Source organism: Pelophylax lessonae, assembly GCF_965119305.1.
Source record: "Pelophylax lessonae genome assembly, chromosome: 4".
Lineage (NCBI taxonomy): Eukaryota > Metazoa > Chordata > Amphibia > Anura > Ranidae > Pelophylax > Pelophylax lessonae.
Window position 1 is genome coordinate 673,173,536 of NC_138771.1, and position 17,685 is coordinate 673,191,220.

The following is a 17,685-nucleotide window of genomic DNA, read 5'->3' on the forward strand; positions in this document are numbered from 1 at the left end:
AAGAAAAGCAGGCCCCAACCATGATGCTGCCACCACCATGTTTGACAGTGGGGATGGTGTGTTCAGGGTGATGAGCTGCGTTGCTTTTATGCCAAACATAACGTTTTGCATTGTTGCCAAAAAGTTGGATTTTGGTTTCATCTGACCAGAGCACCTTCTTCCACATGTTTGGTGTCTCCCAGGTGGCTTGTGGCAAACTTTAAACAACACTTTTTATGGATATCTTTAAGAAATGGCTTTCTTCTTGCCACTCTTCCATAAAGGCCAGATTTGTGCAATATACGACGCATTGTTGTCCTATGGACAGAGTCTCCCACCTCAGCTGTAGATCTCTGCAGTTCATCCAGAGTGATCATGGGCCTCTTGGCTGCATCTCTGATCAGTCTTCTCCTTGTATGAGCTGAAAGTTTAGAGGGACGGCAAGTCTTCGTAGATTTGCAGTGGTCTGATACTCCTTCCATTTCACAATATCGCTTGCACAGTGCTCCTTGGGATATTTAAAGCTTGGGAAATCTTTTTTGTATCCAAATCCGGCTTTAAACTTCTCCACAACAGTATCTCGGACCTGCCTGGTGTGTTCCTTGTTCTTCATGATGCTCTCTGCGCTTTAAACGGACCTCTGAGACTATCACAGTGCAGGTGCATTTATACGGAGACTTGATTACGCACAGGTGGATTCTATTTATCATCATTAATCATTTAGGTCAACATTGGATCATTCAGAGATCCTCACTGAACTTCTGGAGAGAGTTTGCTGCACTGAAAGTAAAGGGGCTGAATAATTTTGTATTCCAGTAATACCAATAATAGTTTTCCAGTTTTTTATTTGTTAAAAAAGTTTGAAATATCCAATTAATTTTGTTCCACTTCATGATTGTGTCCCACTTGTTGTTGATTCTTCACAAAAAGATTACAGTTTTATATCTTTTATATTTGAAGCCTGAAATGTGGAATACTTTAGCAAGGCACTGTACATGCAGGGAGCCAGGTGCATGGATTCCAATGGGTCTTTTTTTTTCTTTCTTAGAAGCACACGATTAAAGCTGGAGGCTCTAATTGGCTTAAAAAAGGGTGGGCTCGGGGCACAGAGCACTGCGCCCAAAGCCCACCCAGTTGTGTGACATAAGCAAATTAATATTCGCTAATATCTCCCTGTTTATCCTTACAGCCAATCAGGAAGGGGGTCCTGAGTCCCAATTGGCCGGGAGTCCTAAGACCCGATTGGCCACGAGTCCTAACTCCTGATTGGCTGGGAGGAGAATCGACTGCCAGGACACCAGAGGAGATGCAGGGGTGAAGACGCCACCTGCATGGGGTAAGTGCAGGGCTGGTGGGGGGCCTGACAGGTGATCGATCGAGCAATGGGGGGTTATGTGTTTGGCTGGCTGGGGGGGGCTGTGGGCTGCCCCCACCCCCAAGTAAATTAAGCACCAGCCGCCACTGGTGCTGAGCATCTGCCCCGTAAAAAATACAAAACTTTATTGATGACAGAATAATAAACCTCAATGGGGTAAAAGTATATAGAGAATAACACCTTCCAATAACTAGGTAACAATATTGTTAGCCTAATAGTCAATCTGGATCACCGCGTCCCTTTGGTTAATGATTCATGTGATTAAAACATCCAGGGAATAATGCAGGAACCTCATATACAATATACCAGACATGAAGTGTAATCAGAACAACCCATGGATAAATCCATTTAAATGATATAATAAATCATGTGATTAAAAATAGCAGCAAGTTGGCAGTGAAAGGCAAAGCTGCTGGACGGACTCTGCACAATGAAATATTAGTAACAGATAGCCATGCACAGCAGAGATTGGTGAGTTCACAGAAGTAAAGATAATAAAGTATTAAAAACAAGATAATGTCAGCAAAATGGATAAAGAAATTGCAGAGAGTTGCAGCAAGCAGAGAGAGACACTGGTAGCCGATAACGCCGTATATGTTAGATAGAGCCGCATCACTGTATTATATCCAAGAAGCAGGGAGAGGAGAGAGAGTGCAAGGAGAGAGAGAGTGCAGGGAGAGGAGAGAGAGAGAGAGTGCAGGGAGAGAGAGAGAAAGTGCAGGGAGAGGAGAGAGAGAGTGTGCAGGGAGGAGAGAGATAGAGTGCAGGGAGAGGGAGAGAGAGAGAGTGCATGGATAGGAGAGAGTGCAGGGAGAGGGAGAGAGAGAGAGTGCAGGGAGAGGAGAGAGAGAGAGTGCATGGAGAGGATAGAGTGCATGGAGAGGGAGAGAGAGAGTGCAGGGAGAGGAGAGAGAGAGAGAGAGTGCAGGGAGAGAGAGTGCAGGGAGAGGGAGAGAGAGCAGGGAGAGGAGAGGGAGAGGAGAGAGAGTGCAGGGCAAGGAGAGGAGAGAGTGCAGGGCAAGGAGAGGAGAGAGTGCAGGGAGAAGAGAGAGAGAGTTCAGGGAGAGGCGAGAGAGAGTGCAGGGAGAGCAGAGAGAGGATGGAGAGTAGGACAGCAATAAGAGGAAGATGCAGTCTCTGTGGCTGTATTGGTGATTATTCCAGGCAGCTTTTATCGATGAGACACATTAGAAATTTTTTTTTCCCGCCATGAAGGAGTCTGATCATCATCATCATCAGTAAGTATTGATAATATTGGAAAGTGCGGAATCCCACAGAGTGGAGATCAGAGAATTCACAATGGAAGGCCGACCATTATATCCATGAAAATTAGAAGAGTTTCCTTTAGAGGATTGCAGTGAAATCAAAGGTGTCAGTGAGTACATCCTCTATACATGGAAGGGGTCCAGCAGACCCAACACCGGGACACGATCACTAGACAAATCTCTGGCAGTCTACAAGAGATAATTGTACAATTACACCGAGATATTACATTGTATACATTCCTGTAACGGAACCTCAGACCCACACTGTACTTGTGGTCTTCCGTCAGTATACGGCTCCCTCGTAGTCATGAACATAGATATCAAATCCCAGCCACCGTCATACAAAACTAGCCTTACAGTTTGTATACTGGAAACAACTAACTCCTTTATTAAAAAAGAAACAGACTTTTATACACTTTAGAAGTAGGTCGGTCACTACATGAATATTTACCCAAAGTATCACACAATGAATAGCTAACGAGGTATAGCTGACTCACGGCTAATCCCAATTAACATGCCAATTAACTCATTACACTTAAGCCAGCCTGGAAGAACAGACTGCTGGCACCAAAGCTAAAACAAGATACAAATATACATATCATAATGTAAATACTGAAAACCCGCCGTAAACAATAGGTGAGCAAATCAGCATAATTTCCAATGTGTGGTAGACAGGTGTTTGAGCTGATGACATGCATCTGTTACAAGTCTGACCAACTGAAGCAGTCCAAACCATCAATTTATCTGTCACATAGTTTTTTCACTGTTAGTGACGCTGCGAACCGTCACATATCTTCCCCCCAAAGGTAGACAAACCAGTCGGTTAGTCGGGTAATAAGTCCCAAAGAGTCAATCCATCATGGCAGCTTCCTTGACAAAGTTCCACATAGTTTGTAAGTTTGTCCTGGCAAGGTGCATGGAGCTCTCGTAGCCAATTAATCTGTGAAAGTCTGGTTTGGGCCGGCCAAACTGGGCTTCTTGGGCACCCTGTGTCCCTAATAGACACAGGGTGACTTACACATAAGAATTTCCTAGGGGGTTAAGAGAGTTATTTCCCAACCTCTCTAAGGTAAGCTGTGTTCCACGGGCCCCCCAACCAAAGTGACTCCCGTCACATCTCTCCCCTTCTGGATGGAGACTAACACAGGAGGGGACACCAAATGGGCTGACTTTGACGGTAGTCTGTAGTTCCAGCCCCCCAATGTCTATAGCCACACAGTATCCCAAGCAAATTGTCTCAAAAGGAGCATTACTCACCCAGCCAACCTCTGCCTCTCTCGTAGAACATACCCGCTGCTGTGGATAAACCTGGACTGGCCCTTCTCCCGGGAGTTCTTTCAGCTGCTGGAGAGAAAACAGGGTGGCTGGGTTCACTCCCTCATGCTGTTGGGGACCTGGGCCTACTGCCAAGCATCCCTGGGATATAAAGGTGGAGACCGCAGTCCCATCCACTATCACAGAAACTCCATCTTTTGTACATTGAGGGCAGAGGCCAGCCGCACTCTGCTCTGTTGCCAGCACTTCTGCTGGGGACTCCATGTAATCTGTAATGACAACCTCCTCTCTCTTCCCCCTCTGGAGCCTGATCTGCTGCTGGGGAGGGATCACCACTTTCTCACCCTGGGCCTCTGGAACTGCCACAGGTGTGGGGCAGAGGTCTTGGACCCTCTGTCCAGTTGTCAGCGCTTCAGCTGGAGAAATTTCTTGTAACTCCACAGATGCTGCTGGCAGGAAATCGCATGTCCCTGTCAGTGGTGTAGCAGAAATGTCAGCTGCCTCTTCTCTCAGGGAGGCTGAAGCTGCTGTTGGTGTTGGGTAGAGCTCAGTGATGTTGGGCCCTGATGCCAGCTGTTCTGCAGGAAAGTAAACGGTAAAGTCAGTGGCCTTGCACACATCTTCCTGAGTCACCAATTGTTGCAGGCAGAGGTCAGCATTGCTATGCCTTGATGCCCTTTCTTCTGCTGTAGACTCACTGGGAGGTTCCTCCTCCAACAGAAAAGTCTATTAAATCCCCAACCTCGGGTATTGCTGAAAGTTCAGGGCAGGGGCTGGTGGCACTTGGGCCCAGTGCCAACACTTTGGCGGGTGATTTATCTTCCATATCATCCTCCAATGGAAAGTTAAATAAATCTGTGATCTGTGTTTGGGGAATAAAGATGGCTTCCTCTTCTCCCATACCTTTATCCAGCTGCTGATCAGATGCATTCCTCCATCCAAGCTCGTCCTGTGCAGAAACAGGTTTGTCAAGGTGAGTCAGCACTTGCTGCATCCGCCATAAGACCTCCGCATCCAAAACCGTGGGTGCAGGTGAGGAAAGCACAGTATTACTGTGCCACATTGTCAATTCTTCAGTCAGGATTTCTGGACTGTCATCTGGTACTTCTGGATATTCCCACGGAAGGGGAGCCCAGGCCCGGCACTGAGAAGAGTCTAGCAGCCGTCTGTAGGCGATCTCCAGCTCCCATTCCTGATTGGCTAGAAATTCCAACTCTTCCAGTGCCCAGTGCACTTCCAAGACATTCAGCATCTGTTCTCTGTATTCCAAGATTTCAACTAAACGCCACTCCAAATCGCTCCCAAAGTCGGGGTCCTCAGACAGCCTCTCTAATAACAGCCCCAGGCCGCCGTAGCAAAAGCCTTCCGTTGGGCTGTCATCTGCTGTCCATGGACACACTTGGGTTACATACCAGCGGAGGGCTCTATAGCTCTCATCCAACCGTATCTCCGCCTGGATCAGCCTGCTTAACTCAGCTTTCCATTCCTTATGCGGTTCTCTCCCCAAAAACACCATTCGCACTTCATACTGCGACCAGTACCTTTTCTGGAAGGAGGGGAGGATTTTTCCCAGGTGTCGCTGCTCACAGGCTAGCGCTTCCTCCCAGAGTTCCAAGCAGATTGAATCATGCCATCCCAGCAGGACCTTCTCTGACACTGGTCTCCTGTACTGTATCCGCATCTCTCGCAACCTCCTTCCGAATTCCTCTTCCATGGCAACTGATATCTGTACCTCTCCTCTTCTGCTCCCCGGACCTTGGATCCCAGTAGAGGTTTGGATGTTCCAGACTGGAGGAAGCATCCCACCGCTTGCCACCAATGTAACGGAACCTCAGACCCACACTGTACTTGTGGTCTTCCGTCAGTATACGGCTTCCTCGCAGTCATGAACATGTATATCAAAATCCAGCCGCCGTCATACAAAACTAGCCTTACAGTTTGTATACTGGAAACAACTAACTCCTTTATTAAAAAAGAAACAGACTTTTATACACTTTAGAAGTAGGTCGGTCACTACATGAATATTTACCCAAAACACCCCACAATGAATCGCTAACGAGGTACAGCTGACTCAGGGCTAATCCCAATTTACATGCTAATTAACTCATTACACTTAAGCCAGCCTGGAAGAATAGGCTGCTGGCACCAAAGCTAAAACAAGATACAAATACACATATCATAATGTAAATACTGAGAACCCGCCGTAAACAATAGGTGAGCAAATCAGCATGATTTACAATGCGTGGAAGACAGGTGTTTGGGCTGATGATATGCATCTGTTGCAAGTCTGACCAAATGAAGCAGTCCAAACCTACAATTTTCACTGTCAGTGACGCTGCGAACCGTCACAATTCCATTAAATGTTTCATCAATACATATATATGTGAGTGTGAAGTGTATATCATTCCATTTTACACAGGGACTCGCTCATATCAGTCATTTGGCTACTTTCCATCCACAGACGAATTGGGGTCAATCGACCTGATGAAGATCTGCAGATCCCAATATGAGAAGCAGAGCTGACCGAGGAGACGAATGTATTCAGAATATTGAAGGTTGGCCCCATTCCCATCCCTGGAACAGCCAGGGGGGATTTTATTATTTTCTTTTAGGATGAAATCCAGATTTATAGAGAGGAGAAGCCGGATCTGGGACTGATCAGCACTAGAGATGGGCAAGCAGTTGAGCCGAACAAAAGTTTAACGCAATTAGCAGAGCCCTGATTGGACAAAGTGATAATGACTTTCTCCAATCAGGGCTCAGTGCTCATAGTCCCACCCCACACTATAAATGGTTCCTTCTCATAGAAAGCCTTTGCAGTGTTGGAGTGGAGATAGATAGAGCAGGGCTCAGTTTTCTACTAGCGAGTTAGTGTGTTCACTTATTGTGACTCTGAGTGTAGAGTGTTAGTGTACAGTACAGTCAGTGTAGTGTGTCAGTATAGTGAAGTGTTAGTGTATTGTTAGTATAGTGTGTGAGTATTTTGTGTCAGTATAGTGTACTGTCAGTGTAATGTGTTAATATAGTATAGTGTGTCAGTATAGTGTGAGTATAGTGTGTTAGTATAGTGTAGTGTCAGTGTAGTGTGTCAGTATAGTGTAGTGTCAGTGTAGTGTGTTAGTATAGTGTAGTGTGTCAGTATATAATGAAGGGGGGAGGGGTACCGCGCTTCAGGGGAGTGTTGTAAGTCAATGTTGAATAAATAAATTAAAATTAAAACACTATAAATTGATATTCAATTATTTGTGATGGTGCTCAAATGTGTCGCTGAGATATTCAATAAATATTCATCAATAGATATATAGGAATCTCTACTTATGAATATACATATAAAGTGATACAGTGCTGTAGAAATTAATGAAGAAGGATTTAAAATATAAAAATAATTTCACTATTAATTCATGTGACAGTAAAGTGCTCAATCTATACACAGGTGAATGATGTACTCTCAACATCCAGTGCTTTCAGTCCTTATAAGGTGCTTAACGTGTCCCAAATAGCACAGTAAAAAACGTGTCCTTCTTATTTCAGGTGTTGAACCTCCACCTAACACCGTGTGAAACTACGGGGTGCTTCTCTGTGCCTTTCACCCCTCAGGGTGTGCTAACCGCTCACTTCAGGTTATAAAGTAATGCGCCTCTTTGTTATATGGATATGGCAATCCTCTCCTCTCCTTCCTTGTTATATGCTCAGGGGATGGTGGTCAGCCTTAACTGAATGGATCAGGGTATACGTCCTCCAGAGATCCCACAAATCTCCTTTGAGATTCGTGGGATCTCTGGAGGACGTATACCCTGATCCATTCAGTTAAGGCTGACAAAGAGGCGCATTACTTTATAACCTGAGGTGAGCGGTTAGCACACCCTGAGTGGTGAAAGGCGCAGAGAAGCACCCCGTAGTTCCACTCGGTGTTAGGTGGAGGTTCAACACCTGAAATAAGAAGGGCACGTTTTTTACTGTGCTATTTGGGACACGTTAAGCCCCTTATAAGGACTGAAAGCACTGGTGTTGAGAGTGCATCACTCATCTGTGTATAGATGGAGCACTGAGCATTTTACTGTCACATGAATTAATAGTGAAATTTATTTTTATATTTTAAATCCTTCTTCATTAATTTCAACAGCACTGTTGCACTTTATATGTATATTCATAAGTAGAGATTCCTATATATCTATTGATGAATATTTATTGAATATCTCAGAGACACACTGAGCACTTGGAGAGATTTTGAATTGAGCACCATCACAAATAATTGAATATCGATTTATAGTGTTTTAATTTTAATTTATTTATTCAACATTGACTTACACCACTCCCCTGAAGCGCGGTACCCCTCCCCCCTTCATTATATATTCTATGCTGTATGGTTTACAGAATCGGTACACGCAGCACTAAGGGGTCCTTCACGCACACATCCTCCAGACAGCGCAAGACTCACACCAACATACAGTGTGTCAGTATAGTGTAGTGTCAGTGTATTGTGTCAGTATAGTGTAGTGTCAGAGTAATCTATGTATAGTGTCAACATAATAATGCGTCAGTATAGTTTACTGTCAGTGTAGTGTCAGTATAGTGCGCGTATAGAGTAGTGTGAGTGTAGTGTGTTGGTATAGTGTAGTGTCAGTAGAGTGTGTCAGTACAGTGTAGTGTCAGTGTAGTGTGTCGGTATAGTGTATTGTCAGTGCAATGTGTCAGTATAGTGAAGTGTTAGTATAGAGTAGTATAAGCGTAGTGTGTCAGTATAGTGCAGTGTAGTGTGTCAATATAGTGTAGTGTCAGTGTAGTGTGCTAGTATATAGTGGTGTCAGTGTAGTGGCTCAGTATAGTGTAGTGTGCTGGTATAGTGTACTGTCACTGTAGTGTGTCTGTATAGTGTACTATCAGTGTAGTGTGTTAGTATAGTGTGTCAGTGTAGTGTGTTAGTATAGTGTAGTGTCAGTGTAGGGTGTTATGTCAGACCTATGCTGAAGAAGTAGACATATCTTTTCATCGGTGTAGTGTGTTAGTATAGTGTAGTGTCAGTGTAGTGTGTTAGTATAGTGTAGCGTCAGTGTAGTGTGTTAGTATAGTATATTGCCAGTGTAGTGTGTTAGTAAATAGTGTTGAGCGAACACGGACTGTATTATTCGTGTTCGTACCGAATAATTGGATTTTTTTTACCCGAACACGGACACGGACACTTTACTGTATGTTCGGGTAAAAATCCGTGTTCGGTCGTTTTATTTCCGGGTTTTGCATGCTTTGGCGCTCTTTTCATGGCGGGCTTTCAACAGCCAATCAACAATCGTTTAACTGGTGTGCCTTAAGCCATCCCAGCCATGCCTGCAAATGTCTTAGTAGCTGTGATTGGCCGTCTGAAGCATGTGACCAAGTCTTTATAAGTTCGAGGCAGCCGCCGCAGCAGCGTCATTCTGCTGCTTAGCTAAGGGACAGAGCACACATCAATGTGCTGGCTGCTGATTAGGGAAAGATAGGCAGGAAAAAACCATTTGTGTCCGGATAGAATTGAGGGACAGGTCGGAGTGTTTAGGCAGGGCGAGTTGTAGGCATTTTAGGGATAGAGTCTGCTGAATTATAGGGTCAGTGTCTTCTACAAACTACAATCGATATTGCTGTGTGGGGGGTGGGGTGAATCTGCACTCAATCCTGATCTACGATCTCTTCTCAATCCTGTTAGGGACAGAGTCTGCTGAATTTTAGGGAAACTGTGTTCTACAAACTACAATCGATATTGCTGTGTGGTGTGGGATTGGAGATAGGCAGGTGTCAGTGATCCACATCCATTTTTCTGTGTGTGAGCTGCAGTGAACACAATCTTTTTGGGCTGCAGTGAACACAATCTTTTTGGGCTGCAGTGAACACAATCTTTTTGGGCTGCAGTGAACACAATCTTTTTGGGGTGCAGTGAACAAAATCTTTTTGGGGTGCAGTGAACACAATCCTTTTTGGTGTGCAGTGAACACAATCTTTGTGGGGTGCAGTGAACAAAATCCTTTGTGGGGTGCAGTGAACACAATCTTTTTGGGGTGCAGTGAACAAAATCCTTTTTGGGGTGCAGTGAACAACATCCTTTTTGGGGTGCAGTGAACACAATCTTTTTGGGGTGCAGTGAACAAAATCCTTTGTGGGGTGCAGTGAACACAATCTTTTTGGGGTGCAGTGAACACCATCCTTTTTGGGGTGCAGTGAACAAAATCCTTTTTGGGGTGCAGTGAACAAAATCATTTTTGGGGTGCAGTGAACACAATCTTTTTGGGGTGCAGTGAACACAATCTTTGTGGGGTGCAGTGAACACAATCTTTTTGGGGTGGAGTGAACAACATCCTTTTTGGGGTGCAGTGAACAACATCCTTTTTGGGGTGCAGTGAACACAATCTTTTTGGGGTGCAGTGAACACAATCTTTGTGGGGTACAGTGAACAGAATCTTTGTGGGGTGCAGTGAACACAATCTTTGGGGGGTACAGTGAACACAATCTTTTTGGGGTGCAGTGAACACAATCTTTGTGGGGTGCAGTGAACACAATCTTTTTGGGGTGGAGTGAACAAAATCATTTTTGGGGTGCAGTGGACAACATCCTTTTTGGGATGCAGTGATCAAAATCCTTTTTGGGGTGCAGTGAACACAATCTTTTTGGGGTGCAGTGAACAAAATCCTTTGTGGGGTGCAGTGAACAGAATCTTTGTGGGGTTCAGTGAACACAATCTTTGGGGGGTACAGTGAACACAATCTTTTTGGGGTGCAGTGAACACAATCTTTGTGGGGTACAGTGAACAGAATCTTTGTGGGGTGCAGTGAACACAATCTTTGGGGGGTACAGTGAACACAATCTTTTTGGGGTGCAGTGAACACAATCTTTGGGGGGTACAGTGAACACAATCTTTTTGGGGTGCAGTGAACACAATCTTTGTGGGGTGCAGTGAACACAATCTTTGGGGGGGTACAGTGAACACAATCTTTTTGGGGTGCAGTGAACACAATCTTTGTGGGGTGCAGTGAACACAATCTTTGGGGGGGTACAGTGAACACAATCTTTTTGGGGTACAGTGAACACAATCTTTTTGTGGTGCAGTGAACAACATCCTTTTAGGGTGCAGTGAACACAATCTTTGTGGGGTGCAGTGAACAACATCCTTTTAGGGTGCAGTGAACACAATCTTTGTGGGGTACAGTGAACAGAATCTTTGTGGGGTGCAGTGAACACAATCTTTGGGGGGTACAGTGAACACAATCTTTGTGAGGTGCAGTGAACACAATCTTTGTGGGGTGCAGTGAACACAATCATTGTGGGGTGCAGTGAACTCAATCTTTGTGGGGTACAGTGAACACAATCTCATACTTCTGAAGATTTGAGGGTGCTGCCTGTTCCATACTCCCCCTACTCCTCATCTAGCCTTTTAGGGGTACAAACAATAGTAATTGGGGCCTAGTGTGGTTGTGTACGTGTGATATACATACACTTTTTTTGGATCATATTTTCTATTCCGCTATTTAATCAAAAACCTTTGGGGATCAGTTAAATTGGGGGATAGTCTGTGTTGGTACGTGTGAGAGAGATCCACCTTTCCAAGTTGTTGGGGTTCATCTCATACTTCTGAAGGTTTGAGGGTGCTGCCTGTTCCATACCCCCCCTACTCCTCATCTAGCCTTTTAGGGGTACAAACAATAGTAATTGGGGCCTAGTGTGGTTGTGTACGTGTGATATACATACACTTTTTTTGGATCATATTTTCTATTCCGCTATTTAATCAAAAACCTTTGGGGATCAGTTAAATTGGGGGATAGTCTGTGTTGGTACGTGTGAGAGAGATCCACCTTTCCAAGTTGTTGGGGTTCATCTCATACTTCTGAAGGTTTGAGGGTGCTGCCTGTTCCATACCCCCCCTACTCCTCATCTAGCCTTTTAGGGGTACAAACAATAGTAATTGGGGCCTAGTGTGGTTGTGTACGTGTGATATACATACACTTTTTTTGGATCATATTTTCTATTCCGCTATTTAATCAAAAACCTTTGGGGATCAGTTAAATTGGGGGATAGTCTGTGTTGGTACGTGTGAGAGAGATCCACCTTTCCAAGTTTTTGGGGTTCATCTCATACTTCTGAAGATTTGAGGGTGCTGCCTGTTCCATACCCCCCCTACTCCTCATCTAGCCTTTTAGGGGTACAAACAATAGTAATTGGGGCCTAGTGTGGTTGTGTACGTGTGATATACATACACTTTTTTTGGATCATATTTTCTATTCCGCTATTTAATCAAAAACCTTTGGGGATCAGTTAAATTGGGGGATAGTCTGTGTTGGTACGTGTGAGAGAGATCCACCTTTCCAAGTTGTTGGGGTTCATCTCATACTTCTGAAGGTTTGAGGGTGCTGCCTGTTCCATACTCCCCCTACTCCTAGCCTTTTAGGGGTACAAACAATAGTAATTGGGGCCTAGTGTGGTTGTGTACGTGTGATATACATACACTTTTTTTGGATCATATTTTCTATTCCGCTATTTAATCAAAAACCTTTGGGGATCAGTTAAATTGGGGGATAGTCTGTGTTGGTACGTGTGAGAGAGATCCACCTTTCCAAGTTGTTGGGGTTCATCTCATACTTCTGAAGGTTTGAGGGTGCTGCCTGTTCCATACCCCCCCTACTCCTCATCTAGCCTTTTAGGGGTACAAACAATAGTAATTGGGGCCTAGTGTGGTTGTGTACGTGTGATATACATACACTTTTTTTGGATCATATTTTCTATTCCGCTATTTAATCAAAAACCTTTGGGGATCAGTTAAATTGGGGGATAGTCTGTGTTGGTACGTGTGAGAGAGATCCACCTTTCCAAGTTGTTGGGGTTCATCTCATACTTCTGAAGGTTTGAGGGTGCTGCCTGTTCCATACTCCCCCTACTCCTAGCCTTTTAGGGGTACAAACAATAGTAATTGGGGCCTAGTGTGGTTGTGTACGTGTGATATACATACACTTTTTTGGGATCATATTTTCTATTCCGCTATTTAATCAAAAACCTTTGGGGATCAGTTAAATTGGGGGATAGTCTGTGTTGGTACGTGTGAGAGAGATCCACCTTTCCAAGTTGTTGGGGTTCATCTCATACTTCTGAAGGTTTGAGGGTGCTGCCTGTTCCATACCCCCCCTACTCCTCATCTAGCCTTTTAGGGGTACAAACAATAGTAATTGGGGCCTAGTGTGGTTGTGTACGTGTGATATACATACACTTTTTTTGGATCATATTTTCTATTCCGCTATTTAATCAAAAACCTTTGGGGATCAGTTAAATTGGGGGATAGTCTGTGTTGGTACGTGTGAGAGAGATCCACCTTTCCAAGTTTTTGGGGTTCATCTCATACTTCTGAAGATTTGAGGGTGCTGCCTGTTCCATACCCCCCCTACTCCTCATCTAGCCTTTTAGGGGTACAAACAATAGTAATTGGGGCCTAGTGTGGTTGTGTACGTGTGATATACATACACTTTTTTTGGATCATATTTTCTATTCCGCTATTTAATCAAAAACCTTTGGGGATCAGTTAAATTGGGGGATAGTCTGTGTTGGTACGTGTGAGAGAGATCCACCTTTCCAAGTTGTTGGGGTTCATCTCATACTTCTGAAGGTTTGAGGGTGCTGCCTGTTCCATACTCCCCCTACTCCTAGCCTTTTAGGGGTACAAACAATAGTAATTGGGGCCTAGTGTGGTTGTGTACGTGTGATATACATACACTTTTTTTGGATCATATTTTCTATTCCGCTATTTAATCAAAAACCTTTGGGGATCAGTTAAATTGGGGGATAGTCTGTGTTGGTACGTGTGAGAGAGATCCACCTTTCCAAGTTTTTGGGGTTCATCTCATACTTCTGAAGATTTGAGGGTGCTGCCTGTTCCATACCCCCCCTACTCCTCATCTAGCCTTTTAGGGGTACAAACAATAGTAATTGGGGCCTAGTGTGGTTGTGTACGTGTGATATACATACACTTTTTTTGGATCATATTTTCTATTCCGCTATTTAATCAAAAACCTTTGGGGATCAGTTAAATTGGGGGATAGTCTGTGTTGGTACGTGTGAGAGAGATCCACCTTTCCAAGTTGTTGGGGTTCATCTCATACTTCTGAAGGTTTGAGGGTGCTGCCTGTTCCATACTCCCCCTACTCCTAGCCTTTTAGGGGTACAAACAATAGTAATTGGGGCCTAGTGTGGTTGTGTACGTGTGATATACATACACTTTTTTTGGATCATATTTTCTATTCCGCTATTTAATCAAAAACCTTTGGGGATCAGTTAAATTGGGGGATAGTCTGTGTTGGTACGTGTGAGAGAGATCCACCTTTCCAAGTTGTTGGGGTTCATCTCATACTTCTGAAGGTTTGAGGGTGCTGCCTGTTCCATACCCCCCCTACTCCTCATCTAGCCTTTTAGGGGTACAAACAATAGTAATTGGGGCCTAGTGTGGTTGTGTACGTGTGATATACATACACTTTTTTTGGATCATATTTTCTATTCCGCTATTTAATTTAACTGGGCCTCCATGCGAGACCTGTGTGCCTTGTTACGCTGTTTTGAGTACTCCACCAACATGGCCAGTGGCAATGACGCCGTTCTCAGCTTAACTATCCCACTTCTATGCCTCCTTGAAAAAACAATTCGGGCGATGATGGAAGAGGATGTGGCACAGGATGAGGAGGAGGAGGAGGATGAAGAGGTAACATTTCCAAGGCTTTCAGGGCAGTCATTCGCAAGGGGCTCCGAGGGTGGGTTCCTGCACACGCAAACGCCAGGGACGCAATTGTCCAGCAGGGGCACAGTTCTGGAGGATGAGGAGGATGAGGAGGAGGAGGAGCTGGAGGAGGAGATGGAACCATGTTCACAGCAGGGTGGCACCCAGGCCAGCTCATGGCCATCACTGGTGCGTGGCTGGGGGGATACAGAGGACACGGACGATACACCTCCCACAGAGGACAGCCTTTCGTTGCCTCTGGGCAGCCTGGCACACATGAGCGATTACATGCTGCAGTGTCTCCACAACGACCGCCGAGTTGCCCACATTCTAACTTGTGCTGATTACTGGGTGGCCACGCTGCTGGATCCCCGTTACAAGGACAACGTACCGTCCTTAATTCACTCACTGGAGCGCGATCGCAAGATGCGCGAGTACAAGCGCACGCTGGTAGACGCCATGCTGCTGGCATTCCCATCTGACAGCGGGGCCACAGTGGAAGCACAAGGCAGAGGAGGAGGAGGAGGAGGTCGCCAACGCAACCAGGGCACCGCCAGCACCTCAGAAGGCAGGGTTAGCATGGCCGAAATGTGGAAAAGCTTTGTCAGCACGCCACAACAAACAGCAGCACCAGCAGCTCAGATGGAACGTCTTAGCAGGAGGCAGCATTTTACCAACATGGTGGAGCAGTATGTGTGCACACGCCTACATGTAGTGAATGACGGGTCTGCCCCCTTCAACTTCTGGGTCTCCAAATTGGGCACATGGCCTGAGCTTGCCCTTTACGCCTTGGAGGTGCTGGCGTGCCCTGCAGCCAGTGTATTATCTGAACGGGTATTTAGCACGGCTGGGGGCGTTATAACAGACAAGCGCAGCCGCCTGTCCAGAGACAATGTGGACAAGCTCACGTTCATTAAAATGAACCAGGCATGGATCCCACGGGACTTTTCCGTACCTTATGCAGAATAGCAATGGATACCGACCTTACCCACCCATTGTTCCATTTTTGCTCTTTCTCACTCTTTTGGGGTGTACCCTCATTTAAAATTTTTGAAAAGAAGCAGTGTTGGCTACCTCGTCCTCCTCCTCAGGGCCAGATTAATGTAGGGGCTATTGGAGCTGCAGCTCCAGGCCCCTACCTTTTATATAGGCCCCGGGTTGGCCATATTCACTGTTACCGCTCTTCTGTCACTTGTAAACACAGAAGTCTGGCTTCTATGCTCGCTTCCCCAGGCAGCACCCTCAGAACCTCCCCACACAGCGTGAAGGCCGGACAAGGAGGGACAGTTGGCGATGCATGGATGTGTTTATGGGCTTCAGAGACAGCATCCCATGTTGAATTAGGCATGCATGGCTGCACCCTTCCTCCTCTGGGTGCATGGCAAGGCACGGCCCTTAAGGCCCTTCAAAATCCTCAGCACCAAGCCCATGATGCTGTTAATCCGGCCCTGGTCCTCCTCCACCGCCGCTTCCACCTACACCGCCCATAGGTGTGCGCAGCCTATTGCATTAAGGTGTGCACCCCAAAGTTGAAATACACATGCATGTGTTTGCCAGCAGGGAGAGTAATGTATCGGGGCCATGTACCTGTAGGCAAGGAGAAATAGAGCAGAGCAGGTCCCAGGGAGATCTTTCCCATCTCCTCACTGGCAATGCTATGTGCCCTAGGTGATTAGGGTGTGCCCAGGCACACCCAGCACACCCTGTGCGCACGCCTATGTCACCGCCACATCCACCACCACCTCAACCTCCCTCCTACTCCATATGGGCCTCGTCCTTCAGAGATGAAGAAGAACATTGTTTTATTTTTCTGTTTTTTTTTGTTGTTTTAAGTTATTTCCCTATCCACATTTGTTTGCAGAGCACTTGCCATGCTCTTAATTACGTTTTGCTGCCATTTGCAGCACTCTAGCCCTTTCCTTTGGTGTTTTAGAGCCATTTTAGTGCCTTAAAGTTCGGGTCCCCATTGACTTCAATGGGGTTCGGTGTCCGGGAAAAGTTCGGTAAAAGTCCGGGACACGGACCCGGACTTTTTTTTAAAGTTCGGCCGAACCCGTCGAACACGGACATCTAGGTGTCCGCTCAACCCTATTAGTAAAGTGTATTGTTAGTGTAGTGTGTTAGTATAGTGTAGTGCCAGTGTAGTGTGTCAGTATAGGGTAATGTCAGTGTAGTGTGCAAGTATAGTGTAGCATCAGTTTAGTGTGTTAGTAAAGTGTATTGCCAGTGTACTGTGTTAGTATAGTGTAGTGTCAGTGTAGTGTGTCAGTATAGTGTAGTGTGTCAGTATAGTGTAGAGTCAGTGTACTGTGTCAGTATAGAGTAGTGTGTCAGTATAGTGTAGGGTCAGTATAGTGTGTTAGTATAGTGTAGTGTCGGTGTAGTGTGTCAGTGTAGTGTGTTAGTATAGTGTAGTGTGTTAGTGTAGTGTAGTGTCAGTGTAGTGTGTTAGTATAGTGTAGCGTCAGTGTAGTGTGTTAGTATAGTGTAGTGTCAGTGTAGTGTGTTAGCATAGTGTAATGTCAGTGTAGTGTCAGTGTAGCATGTCAGTATAGTGCAGGGTCAGTGTAGTGTGTCAGTGTAGTGTATTAGTATAGTGTAGCATCAGTGTAGTGTTTTAGTATAGTGTAGTGTCAGTGTAGTGTGTCAGTATACTGTAGTGTGTCAGTGTAGTGTGTTAGTATAGTGTAGCGTCAGTGTAGTGTGTCAGTATAGTGTAGTGTGTCAGTATAGTGTAGGGTCAGTATAGTGTAGGGTCAGTGTAGTGTGTTAGTATAGTGCAGTGTAGTGTGTCAGTGTTGTGTGTCAGTATAGTGTAGTGTGTCAGTGTAGTGTGTTGGTATAGTGTAGTGTCAGTGTAGTGTGTTGGTGTAGTGTGTTAGTATAGTGTAGTGTGTCAGTGTAGTGTGTCAGTATAGTGTCAGTGTAGTGTAGTGTGTCGGTGTTGTGTGTTAGTATAATGTAGTGTGTCAGTATAGTGTAGTGTGTTAGTATAGTGTAGTGTCAGTATAGTGTAGTGTCAGTGTTGTGTGATAGTATAGTGTAGTGTGTCAGTGTTGTACAGTTTTTACCACAGC

The 17,685-nt window shown here is 45.3% G+C and overlaps 2 protein-coding genes across 4 annotated transcripts in view; both read right to left on the minus strand.

Annotated features, from left to right (window-relative positions):
• The window catches only part of LOC309553410 (phospholipid scramblase 1-like), an 814,575-nt gene that overhangs the window by 184,743 nt on the left and 612,147 nt on the right, over positions 1–17,685 (minus strand). The gene's annotated exons all lie outside the window — the stretch shown is intronic.
• LOC309553400 (NACHT, LRR and PYD domains-containing protein 3-like) overlaps positions 2,598–17,685 on the minus strand; it is a 1,231,344-nt gene continuing 1,216,256 nt past the window's right edge. The window contains exon 10 of the mRNA XM_082254578.1: positions 2,598–2,808. The gene's annotated coding sequence lies outside the window, so the exon portion shown is untranslated. The remainder of the gene's footprint in view (positions 2,809–17,685) is intronic.